Raw genomic sequence first — 15,631 nt, 5'->3', positions numbered from 1 at the left:
TTTAATCATTTAGTCAAACAAGAAGTCCATTTAACTTTTTCTTTTTTCTAAATAAACACCTAGTTTCATTAAAGTAATGCATTCTCAGGATGAAAAATAAAAAATAGCACAAATGAGCTTAATATGCAAAGGAACGGACGTCTGTCCACCACTCCCAGCTCCAATCCCACAACTAAAGTCAACTATTCGATTTCTTCTGATGAATGGCCTTCCATCTCTAATATGCTTACAGGATAACATAATCGATTCATTAATTTTGACATATCTACTGAGTTGTTGCTATGATAGATGTTTTAGTGCCCGTGCACTAAAACCACCTCCTGTACCTACTTCCTCAGTTTGATAGTTATATTAGTAATTGTAGTTTGTCTCTTAATTATTTATGTAACTCAAGACACAAGCCTGTCTTATGTCCCACTTACGTTCGATAGTTTTTTCTTGACTGCCATTTCATAAGATTGCTACAGGCTGTCCACCCCACCTACACATTCTAACTTCTGTTATCTATACCTTTATTTTTATACTGTCAAGATATCTTTCTAGGGCTCCGTGGGATCATTCTTTTACAGAATGTAGGACCCAACAAAGAAAAAAAAGTATTTACTAAAGTTTTTTTTTCTGGTCACTTAAGCCATCTCTTAAGGCCCAGGCCCGGTAGGCTTAGAATCCAGAATTTATTAACATAACGCAGTCTGAATGCAGTTAATAGTACCTATGCTTTAGAAATGCCAGTTTTTGGCTGCTGGATACACCAGTTGTAAACCTAACCCCTCTTTGACTACCTCATTTACTTTAGGCTGCTAATTCCACCCGACTAAGATCCTCTCTTTGGGAGGGCTTGAAGTGACAGCTCAAGTACTTGGCCTATTCTTGTTGCAATGACTGGCATTGCTGATGGGATTCTTCCAGGGTTGTGAAAAGGACCTGGTTTTTTGATACCACACGGCTATTTGGAAAAAGCCCACTCCATCCTTGCCTACAGCTTGTGCATTACTCTGCTCTTAGTGGTAAGAAATTATAAATCTTAATATCCCTCTTTGGGGATCATTCTTTTCTCCTCCCCACTAAAGTTTGCAAAGAAAGAAAGATGGCATTAAAGCTTGTTTTTATTCTTATCGTATTCAGCAGGTGTGAGTATGATAAGATTGTCTGTGTAAAAAATTCATGTCCTAACCTCCATCTCTGGTATTAGAAAATTAATCTTTATTTAGACATCTGGTAGTAATATTTACACTGTATTCTGCAGCATCAATGAAATCATCTGAGGGTTATCTAAACATTGATTGTAAAAGTTAGAAGATCAAAAACAGTATTTACATTATGACTATGTAAATATTGTTTATTGTGAAATCAACTGGAGGTCTATGATTACCACTCTCTCCATGGTCTCAATGTTATTACCTCATTGCCATTCAAACAAAAATATTAAATGGGATCTCCTTCATTATACTCCAACACTTGCTTAAAATGATGTCATGCTTGAATTTACTTTATATTGGGACAATTATTTTCTTGTACATTTTGTTTGGTATTTCTTGAAATAACTTAAGGTCCTTCTTTATTTCTTTGGGTGAGAAGAAATATAGCCATCTATCTTTCAGCCTATTGTCTAGTCTTCTTTTGGAAAATATACTTCTTAGCAACCACTGATGTCCTTTTCTAGTGTGTCCAGTGGGTGTTTCCTGTTATTCAGATCCTGGGTTACTCTTACTATTTCTTATGTGCTTTGTCTTCCTACCTTTTCATTTATCATTCTTATTTTGCTGAGTTCATCCTTAAGAAACAGCCTCAAAAATGTGCATTAGAAGTAAAAAGTACTTATGCAATTAGAAGTAAACTTATTGATGAGATGATTGACTAAATATAAAATATTGATCAATATTAATTTTCCCTCAGAATGTGTAAAGGTCATGCATACTCTATCTTCTAGCACTGATTTTGGTGATGAAAAGTTTGATGCCAGTCTGATTTTTTTTCCTTTGGTTGGCAACCTACTATTTTCTTTGATTTTTCTTCTTTGGAAGTTTCTAGGATCATTCCTTTTCCCCAGATCTTTATAAAATGTCCTCATAATTTCTTAAGAAATTCAGAGAGATTTTCTTTCTTATTTCAACCTTCTTAGCATTCAATGAGTCCTTACACTTATACTTAAATCACTTTTTAATTCTGGGAGATTTTCTTGTTTTGTTTATTTGATAATTTCCTCTTTGCGGAACTCTGATTTAAAAGATGTTAGATGTCCTGACTCTTTATGTCTCTTATTTTATTCTTTCATTTCTCATGTGTATGTTCTTTAGCCTCTGTGTCATTAGCCTTGAGTACTTTTTGTGAATTTGAATTTTAGTAATCATAATTTTGAACTGTTATTTTTAGATTATAATTTTATATACTATCTATTCTCTTCTTATGGAAGTTGTATGTTCTTAAATAACTCTGAAAATACTAACGAAAATTCTTTGTTTTTTTGTTTTTTGAGAGAGAGAAAGAGAGTACAAGGGGGGAGGGGCAGAAGGAGAGGGAAAATCTCAAACAGACTCTACACCCAATATGGAGCCAGACACGAGGCTCCATCTCACGACCTTGAAATCATGACCTGAGCTGAAATCAAGAGTCAGACACTCACTGACTGAGCCACCCAGGCACCCCAGAATTCTGTTTGCTTTTTGTTTTCTAAATTTATTTTTGTTATCTGATATATTTGCTTCCTTTGAGTTTAGTTTTTTAGTTTCTTTAATCTTTCATTCTGTAGGTTATCCTAAAACATTTTATGTTCTTTGGTTATCTGTTCATATTTAAGAGTGACTACATAGGAAGACTGACTTGGAGTTCTGTGTACTTCACTATGAGCAGACAGAGAGCCAGCCTTTATATGCCCTAGTTCACTCCCAGTGCTGAAATGAAAAGGCTTTATTACTGAAAACTAAATGTAAAATTCCACATAGATGGAATAGAAGTCCCCAGATATTTCCTTCACATCCATCAAAGAAGAACTGTTTATTCCCCACGCCCCAGGAATAAATACATTCTTGACTGCTTCCATTTCTAAGGAGAGAGACTGTTATAATATGTTAAGGTTGAAGGGAGAGCTGGAGTAAATTCTCTCCATGGTAAACTGCTATTGATGCCTCTTTTTTCTTTCCCACCTTTCACTCTGGGTTTCTGTCACACATGCTACCCTGAGCCAGGGCTCTCAGGGGTCCCGACCAGAGGGGAGATTAAGTCTCTTATCGGCTCTCTCCATGCATACCGTAGGCTGTTTCATCATTCCACAAGCTTGTATTCAATTTCCGTATTTGAAATATTTGTTAAAATCTCACCTCTACTGAAATTCATTGTTCTGTTGTCATTATTACTGCCTTCATTGTTTTGGGACAACACTTTCTTTATAGATTTGCTACTGTTTTGGTTCTCAAGAGGAAGAAAGACCAACATGTATTCCACCAGCCATCTTAAATGTGAACCCCAACTATCCTAATAAAGTAACACAATCAAATTAGTTGTGAAAATTTTATTAGCAACTAGCTAAATTGATCTGTCGATGAGTCAGTAACTATTTCATAAAGACTGAAGAGACAAAAAGCAAATTACAAAAATACAGATTTTTTCCTATTCATAAAGAAAATTTTAGTCAATATCTAGTCAACATAACCTCTCTGAATTTCCTTACAGAAAAAATTCCCTTAGAGAAGGAATTGTTTCAGGTGGTGCTTCTTCTTGCCTGCTGTGGGCTCAATATCTAGCACTTTCCATTTAATTACAAATTATATCAGTTTTTTATACCCATTGTAGATAAGAATTAATTTTATTACCTTGATTTGTTATTAAAACTCTGAGATTCTTTGTTAATGTCAAAACATGACCCTTTATACTTTAGTGAATGTCACTAATTTGAGGGGAAATTGATATATAGTTTTACAGGATAGTAAAAAGATATGATGTTATCCTGTGGGTTGGCTTGCATGTACAATTTCAATCACACTAGTTTCTAAGAGGTCAATCAGCTATAATTTAGCAGAGATTATAGTGTTGGAGCCTTTTGCAGACACCATTTCTCTTACTTTTAAGAGTGCTTGTCTACTTGATAAAAAGAATAAAAAGGAAAAGAAAAGAAAAAGATATCACCTGTCTTATTTCTTAAATTCAGATGAGCTGATAATGCTATTTGATTTTTTCCCCCATCTGGTGATGGGAGTCAGTCAAGAGTCTGAAAAGAAAATGCGACTCAGAGTAAGCAGATTCTACTGTTTTAGAGCCCTGGACATCAGCTGTTTTTCCCAAGCAGCCAACCAATGCAATCATAAGCAAATCTCCTTAAGACTGCCAATTTAGTGCTAGCTTTTGTTTGGTGGCAAAAATAGTATGTTTAGAGACAAGTGTGTCCCTGAAATTAGTCTGTAGTTTGGATAGCCATAAGGCTGCTAGATACACTTTCTATTTCTCTTTCTTTTTTCTTTCTTGTTTTGTTTTGTTTTCCCTCTTTTTAATGATGGGACAGTCATCTTGGAATAAAACCTAGTGTGGCTTCTGTTTAATGCTGTGCTTGAAGATGTGATGGAGGGTTTGATCATGAACTCTTTATCCCCTTAATTTCCTTCCCAACTTATCTGTCTTCCACTCTCAGTCCATGTCACGTTGGCTAAATGGTTTGTGGTCCTCTTCCTACACCAGAGAAGAGGAGGAAAAAAGAAGAGTACATGATATTGGTTATGAGTTCTTTGAGGCCAAAGAGTTGCATCTGTTATTTGAAGTCCTCAAAAAAAAAGAAAAAAAAGAGAAATTCTACAGGATTTCAGATCTTTTTTTCCTTCTCCCTCTCTGTATTATACTTAACAGAAGACAATTTTAGTAATTAATAGTCACCCTCAAAACCTGTATGAAAATGAGATTGGAAAAAAGAAACTGTTTTAAAATTCAATTTTTTAAAAAAAACAAGCTTAGGAGATAAGAAAATGTGGAGAATAAGAATTTAGGGGATTATCCTTAATTATCAGATGTCTACACCACTTTATTTTTACCATCATCACTTTGAAATGACTTTACCTCCCACTCAGATCAGAAGTGCAATGGAGCTATCTTTATAGGTATATATCTTTGCTTATAATATTTATATTGTAATGTATCATTAATCAGCATATGTATAAAATGCATATATAGGGGCGCCTGGGTGGCTCAGTCGTTAAGCCTCTGCCTTCTGGCTCAGGCCATGATCTCAGGATCCTGGGATCGAGCCCCACGGCCAGCTCCCTGCTCAGCAGGGAGCCTGCTTCTTCCTCTCCCACTCCCCCTGCTTGTGTTCCCTCTCTCAGTGTCTCTCTCTGTCAAAAAATAAATTAAAAAAAAAAATCTTTAAAAAAAAAAATAAAATGCATATATAGTGTATGCATGTGTATATATAATGTTTTTCTCTATAACTAATGGGATATTAGAAAATGTTAGTTTAAATTGTTAGGCATGTATGAAGACTGTGATCATTGCAGGAAAGGAAAAAGCTATTAGTCACACTAAATAAGAACTATCTACCGTGACAAGGGACCCAGAAGAGAAAAGGTGGGCGACAAGGCCCCTTAGAGAGCTCAAGAAATAAAACCCTCACATTCGATGTAGAGTTTGTCAGCTGGGTCCTGTAGTTTAGTACCTGGGATTGTAATTTCTGTTATAGCTATCAGTGGAACCATTTTATGGTTCATTTTCACCTCTGAATTCTGAAAGGAGTACCCTTGCCAACTCATCTACCTAGAAGCTCATTAAAATTCTTGATTTAAAGTTCACTGATGGGAGTGAGTTAGGAAGCCAAATAAATGCTGTGGGAAAGATCATTTGCTCTTACCCTTCTCCTTCCTATGTCTTTTCCTATTACATATATATTCAGAGAGTAGAGAAGAAACAATAAAAGCCATTTCCAGGAGTCACTGTTTTTCACCTCTGTCCTCAGTTGACCTCTAAAGAATTGTAGGGAAATTTTTTTAGGTATGGAAAATATCTGGGAAACCTTAATTAGGGTTCTAAAATTCAAAGCCACACTGGAGAGCAGAAACACACTTGTAGAATCTTCAAATCGAGATTAAAAAAAATTTCCAAAATCTCTTGTCTGACATGACACATTTCCCACGAAAGGTCTGAGTTAAGGACTAGCACACATTTCATCGACACTTATGGTTGCTTGCTGTTTTTTACAAGTAAAGGCAGTCCTCACATCTTGGTATCATTTCAGTGGCAAGTAATTTCAGAAATCCCTATACAAACAGAAGATATTTTCATTTTAGACTTATGAGGTCTGCTTCTACATGTATTGACATTCTGTCATGTACTGACATCTGATATTACTGCCATTATTTTTATTATTCTTCCAGAGGCCAGAGTCCTAGGGAAAATAACTCTTCTTTCTGAACATTTTGCTTCATGTCTAAAGCTCTTCTACTCGTCCCTTTTCTTTAACCTTCTCAGGAATCCTTGTTTTTAGGTCAGTGACACTCACTTCTTGCTTGTGGCTAAAAAATTTAGAGTAGTTCAGTGTTTTCATTACCCATGAACTGAATCATTTTTCATGTTGAACCCAAGTTTCTGCCTACATCTTAGTTCTATGAAGCCTTGGATCCACTGGAAAATTTCTTCTAGACAGTGTTTTCTGAGATCCTCATTAGGAAATTCTTTTTTTTTTTTTTTTACTGTTTGATGTTTTTATTTTTTTAATTTAATTTTATTATGTTAATCACCATACATTACATCATTAGTTTTTGATGTAGTATTCCATGATTCATTGTTTGCGTATAACACCCAAATGCTCCATGCAGTACATGCCCTCTTTAATACCCATCGCCAGGCTAACCCATCCCCTCACCCCCCTCCCCTCTAGAACCCTCAGTTTGTTTCTCAGAGTCCAGTCTCTCATGGTTCATCTCCCCCTCTGATTTCCCCCCCTTCATTTTTCTCTTCCTACTCATCAGGAAATTCTAATCCACTTTTCTTTCTGTTTCAGTCATAAAGTTTGTTTCTCCCATCTTTCTTTTGCAGTGAGACTAATCCCCAGACTAAATGTAAGCAGGAGAAACAAGTAACAATTCAGCCAAACTCTAAGAAAGTAGAATGATGTAATTACAATGAACATGTTCTGGATGCCCACTAGCCATTCTCTTCTCCTTCCTTACCGGTAGGACTCTAATTTTGTAATGCGGCCATCTATCCCTTAAAAAAGTAAAAAATAAATAAATAAATAATCTCTTTCCTGATCTATCATGTAGCTAGGAACTCCCATGTGACCCATTTCTGGCTAATTAGATGCAAACAGAAATCTTCTGGACCAAGTTTCCAGAAAAGGTTTTCACAACAGAGAGACTTTGCCACTTTGCCCTTCCCTGTGCTCCTGCTAGGAACACAGAGGCACTGCCTAGAGATTCAGCAGCCATATTGTGATCATGAAGATAAAATCTTCAAACTAAGGGTGCCAGAGCAGAAAAATATAAGCAGCAGCTATACCATAAGCTTACCTCTGGATTTGTTGTAGGAAGGAACCGGAGTCCTTAGCCACTATAGGTAGAATTTTCTGTTACTTACAACATGGTATGGGAAGTAGAATAAGTATCAGCAATTCATCTGACATAACAGGAATCCTGCCTGAGTTCACAACGTTGGCTGTTGTGCAAGGCACCTGAGCTTTCCTGGAGGCCTATAACTCCCTGAGTTGAAGCAACATTTCTAAACCTGTCACAGTAATCTGTCTTTCCCTCCAAGGCTCTCAGTCTGACTAGTGTAGCCTGGAATTAAAACACATTCTCATTCTGACTTACAGGGTTGACAACTCACCTTTTAGCTTTGTATGCCTCTCTGCAGAGCCTAGAGTGTGGTAATCATGTATCTGTGCAGCCTTCTGGATAAGGCAAAGGAGCTTCTGAAAGAATGTCAAAACTTCTCACAAGAAGAGTTTTTATTTTTAAAAACAAATAACAGATGCTTTAAATATAATTTCTTCTTTTCAATTAATAGCAAATTACACTGGACATTTCTAAGACCTGACATTATTCCTTAGCTTGGTAGCGTCTTTATTTTTTTTTTAAGAATTTATTTATTTATTTGAGAGAAAGAGAGAGAGAGAGAGCAAGAGAGAGCGCACAAGCAGGGGGGAGGGGCAGAAGAGAGGGGGGAAGCTGGCTCCCTGCTGAGCAGGGATGTGGGGCTCTAACCCAGGATCCTGGGATCATAACCTGAGCCAAAGGCAGATGCTTAACCAAATGAGCCACCCAGGCGCCCCAGCAGCTTTCTTCTTTAAATAATTAAAGCTGTTTACTTATTTTTCTTCATTGGAAAGAGGCTTCCTTTCAGCAAATCCCCCTCCAACAAAAGAAGTTCAAGGTCATTCACACGTTATCTAAGCACATTAATCTACTAAACTTCTTCCAGGCTGTCCTTCCCACTGCTTGTGTTTACTGACACAACATAACCAAGAATTTCTATCAACCTGTTGGCCTGATGCAAAAGTAAATCACCTACTCTTTCAAATTCCTGTGAAAATGTCAACTATGTCCCTACGCATCTTGTCCTTTCACTTTTTGAAAAGGTGGATCCAGTCTCCATCTCATTAAGAATAAGAATTAATGTTTCATTCCCATATGATATTGTCATTAAAAGGAAATGAGCCTTAGTGATCTCCAAGTATCTCTCTCCACAGTTTAAACCAGGAGCCACTTTGGAAGTTGAATGAGCTCCTGAATTCTCTTAAAACAATTGTTTCATCAGACATTGAAGTTGGGGGTAATTTAGAGTTTGTGGTGTACATTTTTAAAATCTAAAGCTTACCAATTATCGAGTGGCATAATATCATATGAGGCAGAGCTTGGCTGAAGTTTACCTTGAATTCCTTATCTTTTCTTCACTGTGAAGGTGAGCTGTTAAAATGAAGGTAAGGCATCATATGAAAATAAGATATTTTCAAGAACTCTAATACATTATGGAAGTAGCTATTCATAATTAACATGCTATTTATAAACCTTGTCTTATCTAGTCATTAAAACAAGTGCTCTGAGGACCTGGTCAGTCAAGGATTTGTTTCATATCATCTATATCACCAAAATTAATGCATGCTACTGTACATCACTTTCTGATTAGTTCTATTTTTTTTAAAGATTTTATTTATTTATTTGACACAGAGAGAAAGAGAGAGAGAAAGAGCACAAGCAGGGGGAGCGGCATGCAGTCTGAGGGAGAGGGAGAAGCAGGCTCTCTGCTGAGCAAGGAGCCCGATGCAGGGCTCGATCCCAGGACCCTGGGATCATGACCTGAGCCGAAGGCAGCCGCTTAACTTACTGAGCCACCCAGGCGCCCCTGATTAATTCTGTTTTTAAGAATAGCCTTCTACCTACCCCCTTTCTTTTCACTCAACCCAGTTAGTAAGATTCTACTAGTTTTATTATTACTTAGAGTTTGAGATCATCAAATGAAACATTAGGTGGAAGCATTTTGGTGGGGGTTTGCTTTATTAACTTTCCCATTATCCCTTTGGAGGTGACTGTCAGTTCTTAGCTTGTATGGATCTTCTCATCCGTCCCTGCTCATGGCTGGCTCTTGGGCTCCCCTTGCTGCCGCACATCTACGTCAATTCTCTGTGCTCCGTTATCTGCTTAGAATTGTGTTTCCAACACGCCTTCGAGCTGCCAAAAATGTAACCCACATCTTGGGTTCTACAAAATATATTTCAAACTCCTTGGGTGAGAAAACCTGGCCCTTCCCTATTTGACCCCCTTCTACATTTGCATTCAGATTTTCTACCTGGGATTTTTTGATTCTCCTCCCATGTCTTTATTGACAAATCATTCTTTCTTCTCAGCTATCAAAATTCTTGTTCTATCCAGGTGAGGACATCCAAGTCACCCTCCCAGTCTTTCCCCTGGACCCTCTTTCCCTGTGAAATGTTCCCTTTTATTCAGAATGATAACACTCACATTTGAACATCAAAAACACTCCTTGGAGATTAAGAGATAGGAGTAGAGGTTTTACGTGACAGATTCAAATCCTATCTTTGTCACTTGATGTGACCTTGGAAGGTGAATTTCCTCTTTTCTAAAACGGGAATGATAGTAATAATAAGTAGTAGTAATAGTGCATATAAAGTTCTTAGAACAGTATGTGACATAACGTAAACAATCAATAAATGTTAGTCACTGTTGTTCATAGTCATGATTTTTTACTTCTCTATTCTCATCAGTCATATTTATCCAAGGATGTCTTACCTCTGCAATTAGATGGTTACTGGGTGAGGTCAAGGCCTCTGCTAATATTTCTGTGAGTGCTCAGTAGCACTCGGAAGCACTTTGCTGGCAGGCACTCGGTGTTTGCTGGTGGACTGAAACTCTATGTACAGGGCCAAGAGTCATCAGCAAAAGATGTCATATCAAAGCTGGCAAAAAAATGTTTTCATAAGTTTCTGATGAAGCAAAAATCTTTTGATTCTCACCTCTGCAAAATGAAAGGCATATAGCCAAGGCAAGAAACTGTTACTTTTCAACCAAATGCTCCAAGCTATAGTTGACTAGTTTAAAATAGCTGAAGAAATGGGGGAGTATATTTAGAACTCATTTCATTTTATTATCTCTTCTTGTCTGTCAAAAACTGTGTTTACCAAAAGTTCTTTAATATGCAGGTTTTATGTAATAAGGTCCATACGACATTGCTGGATATATAACTAACATAGGCAAATAGCAATAGTCTAAGATAGGCTATGAAAAATGCTGATAAATCAGAGCATTTAAAATTTTAGTTTCATTGTGCATGTAATGAGTATCACTTTGGGGGCCACAGGTCAAAATAAATAGTAATATCCTGTGGTAGATAAATTGGGAAGAAATCAGAAACTCTTTGGACAAGAAAGTGTTGCTATGGAAACCTTCATGTTCACAAGCCTGCTTTTGAAGCCTCTACTGCCTTGCCAGACTTTTTACATTTAACTTTCTTTCAAGCTTTTTATTTAAGAAAATTTTTTTTAAAAAGTCCTTTTACTGCTGAGACCTAAAATGGGACAATGACAATCTATCCTCTAGCCTTCTAGAATCCATGTAAATAACTTGTCCTATGCACTGCTCCCTCGCATGAAAACAATTTAATTGAGGTTGAAAAGAAAAGAAAAAAGGAACACCAGGGTGTTCGGGCTCGATTTGAATTTCCTTCTACAGTGGGGCTGTGGGAAGGAGCTAGAACAAGAACTTGCTTCACTGAAGCAATGTTTGTTCCAGGTCACACAGCTGACAAAGATGGCTTTTTAAGCACAAGTTGAAAGCCATCAAAAAATGTTTCACTGGCACAGAGCCATCTGAACCCCAAAGTCAGTGTTGCCTGAGACGGGGAAAATGGTATCTCCGTGGAATTCACAAATAAATCTAAAGTGTCAGAACTCAGCCTAGAAACTTTTGGCTTCTAACTTCGTAAGTTTGATTTATTTTATTCCCCAGGCAACTTAAATGTAACACAGCCACCTACGTGTCTGGTAAGCAGAGACTTAATGAGGCTTAATCGACTTCCGTACCGTGAGTCTTATCTGCATTCTTCAGTTTGTGCCTTTGCTCTTCTTACTCTCTGCCCACACACTCAGTGGCAATTTTCTGCTAGGAATGACTTAACTTTAAGTCACCATGGCTGAGCTTCAAGATAGACATTTAGGCCATGCTTGGAGGAAGTAGTCCCTCTTTGAACAAGGTTCCTTGATGAACAACCTCTCAGATGACTGATGAGACCCAGACCTGTTTATATCTGGTGCCGGCCCAGTTTTCCAGAGTGATTCTTAAAGTCACCACCAAGCTCTTGCCTGACCCTCCCGAAGGGCTGAGAACTAGAACTCTAACAGAGTTAAATGGACACAAATAAATTACAGGGGCTTTCAAGTGCAACAATTTTTCTTTAGGATGAATGGTTTCCTACTTAGAACAATTTGCATGTGCTGTGTGCTTTCTACTCATTATGACCTTGATATTATCTATAGGAACATTACATGAGGGAGTATACAGGTCCCATGTCATTTCTGAGAAATGGATCCTAAATTTAAATGTAGCAAAGAACAACAGCTTGATGTCTCTCTATACCACCAACAGGAAACAAAATGAAAATAAGAACATAAAAGCCTATAGCTTTTTATTGGATTCATAGCCATACTGACTCTCAAGTCTTACTCCAAATCTTCTAAAATATGCTTCTTAAGACCTCCCCCGAGAAAATTCTCTGACTTCTTTGCACTAATGAACAGCTCATCTAGTTCCATAAAACAAGGTAGGAGTTATGCAATAAATTATATTGAATACAACTACAGTGATTGATTACCATATCATTTTATCTTATGGATTATCATTTACTTTAAAGAACTGTACATGAAGATTTTGCTGCATGTATTGCTGACATTCATATCTAAAAAGTTTGACATCACTTCTTTGGCCTACAATGGTATCTCAATTTGTGTTTCTATTAAAAATTAGATGCATTATTTAGATCTAGAAATCGAACTGGCTCAAAATGTAAACTCACATTTATTGTTTAGAAGGAAGAGGCAGCTCACAAGAATATTCTAGTAGAATTGTCTCAAGAAAATACTAAATTAACACAATCAATCATCTGAGGAATTTTAGTTCTTACAAGTTCCTATGTCTTTAGCTTGGTTGACATCTGCCATAGGTAGAGTGGTGCATAATGTTGGATGTAGCTATATAAGTTGGGATAAATGATGGAAACCATTTAAACAGAGAAACACTGCTAGCCCACATTTTATATTAAATAAAAATAATCTCTTTATTACTAAATTTGTACTATTAACATTTTTGTTTGTTTTTTGTTGTTGTTTGCTGGTTTATCTTGCTTTCTTCTTTCTAGATCACCTCAAGAGATGTCCATGGTTTCTGGTTCTGTTTTCTGTTTGTACTCAACATGTTATTTAAATGCTAGGTGTTAATTAACATGTTACACCTGTCTGCCATTTAATTCCAGTAAGAAATATTTCATCTGGATCTATTTCTTCCACATGAATTTACCCACTGTCACTCCTCATTCACTTAAGATCATTTAACCACCTGGTTTCTTAAAGAAGTATTCTGAAAATACAGACAAAATAGGGGCAAAATCCTATTTAAAGAGCATTTCACTTACAAGCTAGTAGTAGTAAATATTTATTTTAAAATACATAATAATAAAAGAAACATTCCTAGGATTTGGGCCTATTTTTGACCCTGAGTCAATTCTGTCACCCAAACCCGCATAATAAGCCCACTGAATCAGATCAGACCTGACACAGTATATATGATGTATCTACACAGAAAAATAAATTAAAAAAAGCAACAATCAACACAGCTATGGACCCTGACTGAGGATGTACACGTATGAATCCCATGAATTTCCCTTCTCTGGATTGTACGCTTTCTCAAAATTATTTTCAGCCTCATCATTCTTTAGTTGCCATGTTGTTTAATAAGAGTGTCAGTTCCAAATCCTTGTGTTCTGAAGAAAAAAATATTTTAGACTCGATTGTCTACTATAAATAGACTATATTTACTATTATAGGAATGAGAGGCAATATGTGGCATAAAGCTTTATAGCAAGCACTGATGGGGAAAAAAAGATGATCTGAATAGCATTTAGCTGTGAGTTTACAATGTTTTATTTTATCAGCTTCTTTAAAAAATATATTAATTACAAACTGTTTTAGGGAGTAGTTCAGGGTCTGGGAATACAAAAGTAAATTATATACTGTTTTGCCCTTGTTTAAGGTACTCATTAGTTTTCATAACAATCCCATGGAGACTTAGTAATTATTGAAACAGTTTTACACATGAAGAATCTAGAAATCAAAATAAAGCTAAGTGGGATGAGTGGAGGACTCAAGACTTGATCCTGGGTCTGTTGACTCCATTGAACTGAAGAGCCAGGGACCCAACTTTTCCAAGTAACAAACCAAATTTTAAAAATTCTCTAATTCCCCTACTCTAAGAAGGGCCAGACCTATTTATCACATATATTTAATGATATAATGAATGTAACGTATTTTGACAGTTGCAATATACTGAAAAATACTGATTGTTCTAAGACTGTGCTACTTAAAAATGTCTCCCCACCTTTTACATTATTTAGGATTGTAGTTTTGTGCTAAAAACCTAAAATAAGCATAAGGATTTAATATTTTTAAGTACATATTTTCTCTCTAAAAAAAAGATAGAGCTTTCCAAATATGTGAATTCTAATAAGGTAGGCTTTAAGGAAGACATGTAAGCTTAAAGATAGATGGAATTTGGGCTAACATGGCAATATTTAACAGCAGTTTTTTAACCAGAAGGAACTTACGTGAATTATATTTCAACCAGAAACTCCTCTCTTGGACTTGGCTTTATTAATCATTTATAAAGGAATTCTTGAAATTCCACTTGACAGTAAGGAACTCCCATACCATGGTAAGTGCTCTAACACATTATAAATAGACAAGGGTGGTTTGACCCTGGTGCCATTGTGTCATATGATCCTTTATATCAACAAACTTGGGAAATCAGAAAAGGAATAGATTTGACACATACTCTTTTCTCTACACAGTTTCACTTAACCTACATGATATCAACTTCTTTTCTCCTAGAAAATCCCAGGGTATACTGAATTTATTGAATCACAAGTAGTGAAATCTAATGAAAGCATCCTTAAATATATAACCACATATTCGTCCCTGGGGAAATAAGCAGGGTCATGCAAAATGACTTTCCTTCCCTTTCTGAAGCTTCTGGTCTTGCTAGAGTATCTAATTTCTTGCTGTTTTTAATGCCATATTTGAGTCCATTTGTTTTCAATGTTCCACATTTCCCATGGTCCAAATTGACTTGTCACTACTTAAACTTCATTTCAATGGGCTGTTTAATGTTTCTGCTGATTTGGAACAAATATTATTTTGGTTTCTTTTATTCCAGAAGAGGGAAACTTTGATCCCATAAGTAATTCCCTAACTTACTTAATTTGATCTGGGAATTAACTGTACTTTGCGGTGGTAGGTGGATTATGGGGTCTGTGCTTTTTATATGAGACTATAAATTTGTGTCTGAGAACTTTGCTGGTGAGCTAAGATATTTACTGTGTCCCTTCTTAAACGGATGTGATCAAGTGATTAGGTTTCTATCTGTATCTTTTTGTCACATAGATATAAGAAAACTCCTGAAGGGGTGATCATCATCATAGTGGTAAAGATAATGTGATAATTTAGAGGAACAGGCAGGCAGTGGGTAAGACAGCTTCTAAAGAACAGGAGAAGGAAGTAAAGGAGGACAGGTTCAGGGAGCAGAATGCAAGTGTGGGAATGTGGTCATATGAGGAGTTACTTGAAGCATACTGAGAAAAACCCAAGTGTCATTTATTATTTTATTTCTATCACACTAACAGATATATGTAGTTAAAAATTTAAATGGAACTAGTTAGCTTTCAAGGAAACAAAAGCAAAAAAAAAAAAGTCTGTGATTCTCTGTTCTAACCTTCTAAATTCTCCAGAGGAAGCAATTTTCAAATCATTATGATGCATTTTCTGTTATTTTTCTCCATGCTTATAAATATCAATGCTTTTATTCATTCTTTTATCAACTATGGACACCATCTATTGACTGCTGGTAGAAGTTGATAATTCTCTTGAATAACCTCTTCT

Source organism: Halichoerus grypus, chromosome 10 (genome assembly GCF_964656455.1).
Source record: "Halichoerus grypus chromosome 10, mHalGry1.hap1.1, whole genome shotgun sequence".
In the NCBI taxonomy this organism is placed as follows: domain Eukaryota; kingdom Metazoa; phylum Chordata; class Mammalia; order Carnivora; family Phocidae; genus Halichoerus; species Halichoerus grypus.
This window is presented reverse-complemented; position numbering follows the sequence as displayed.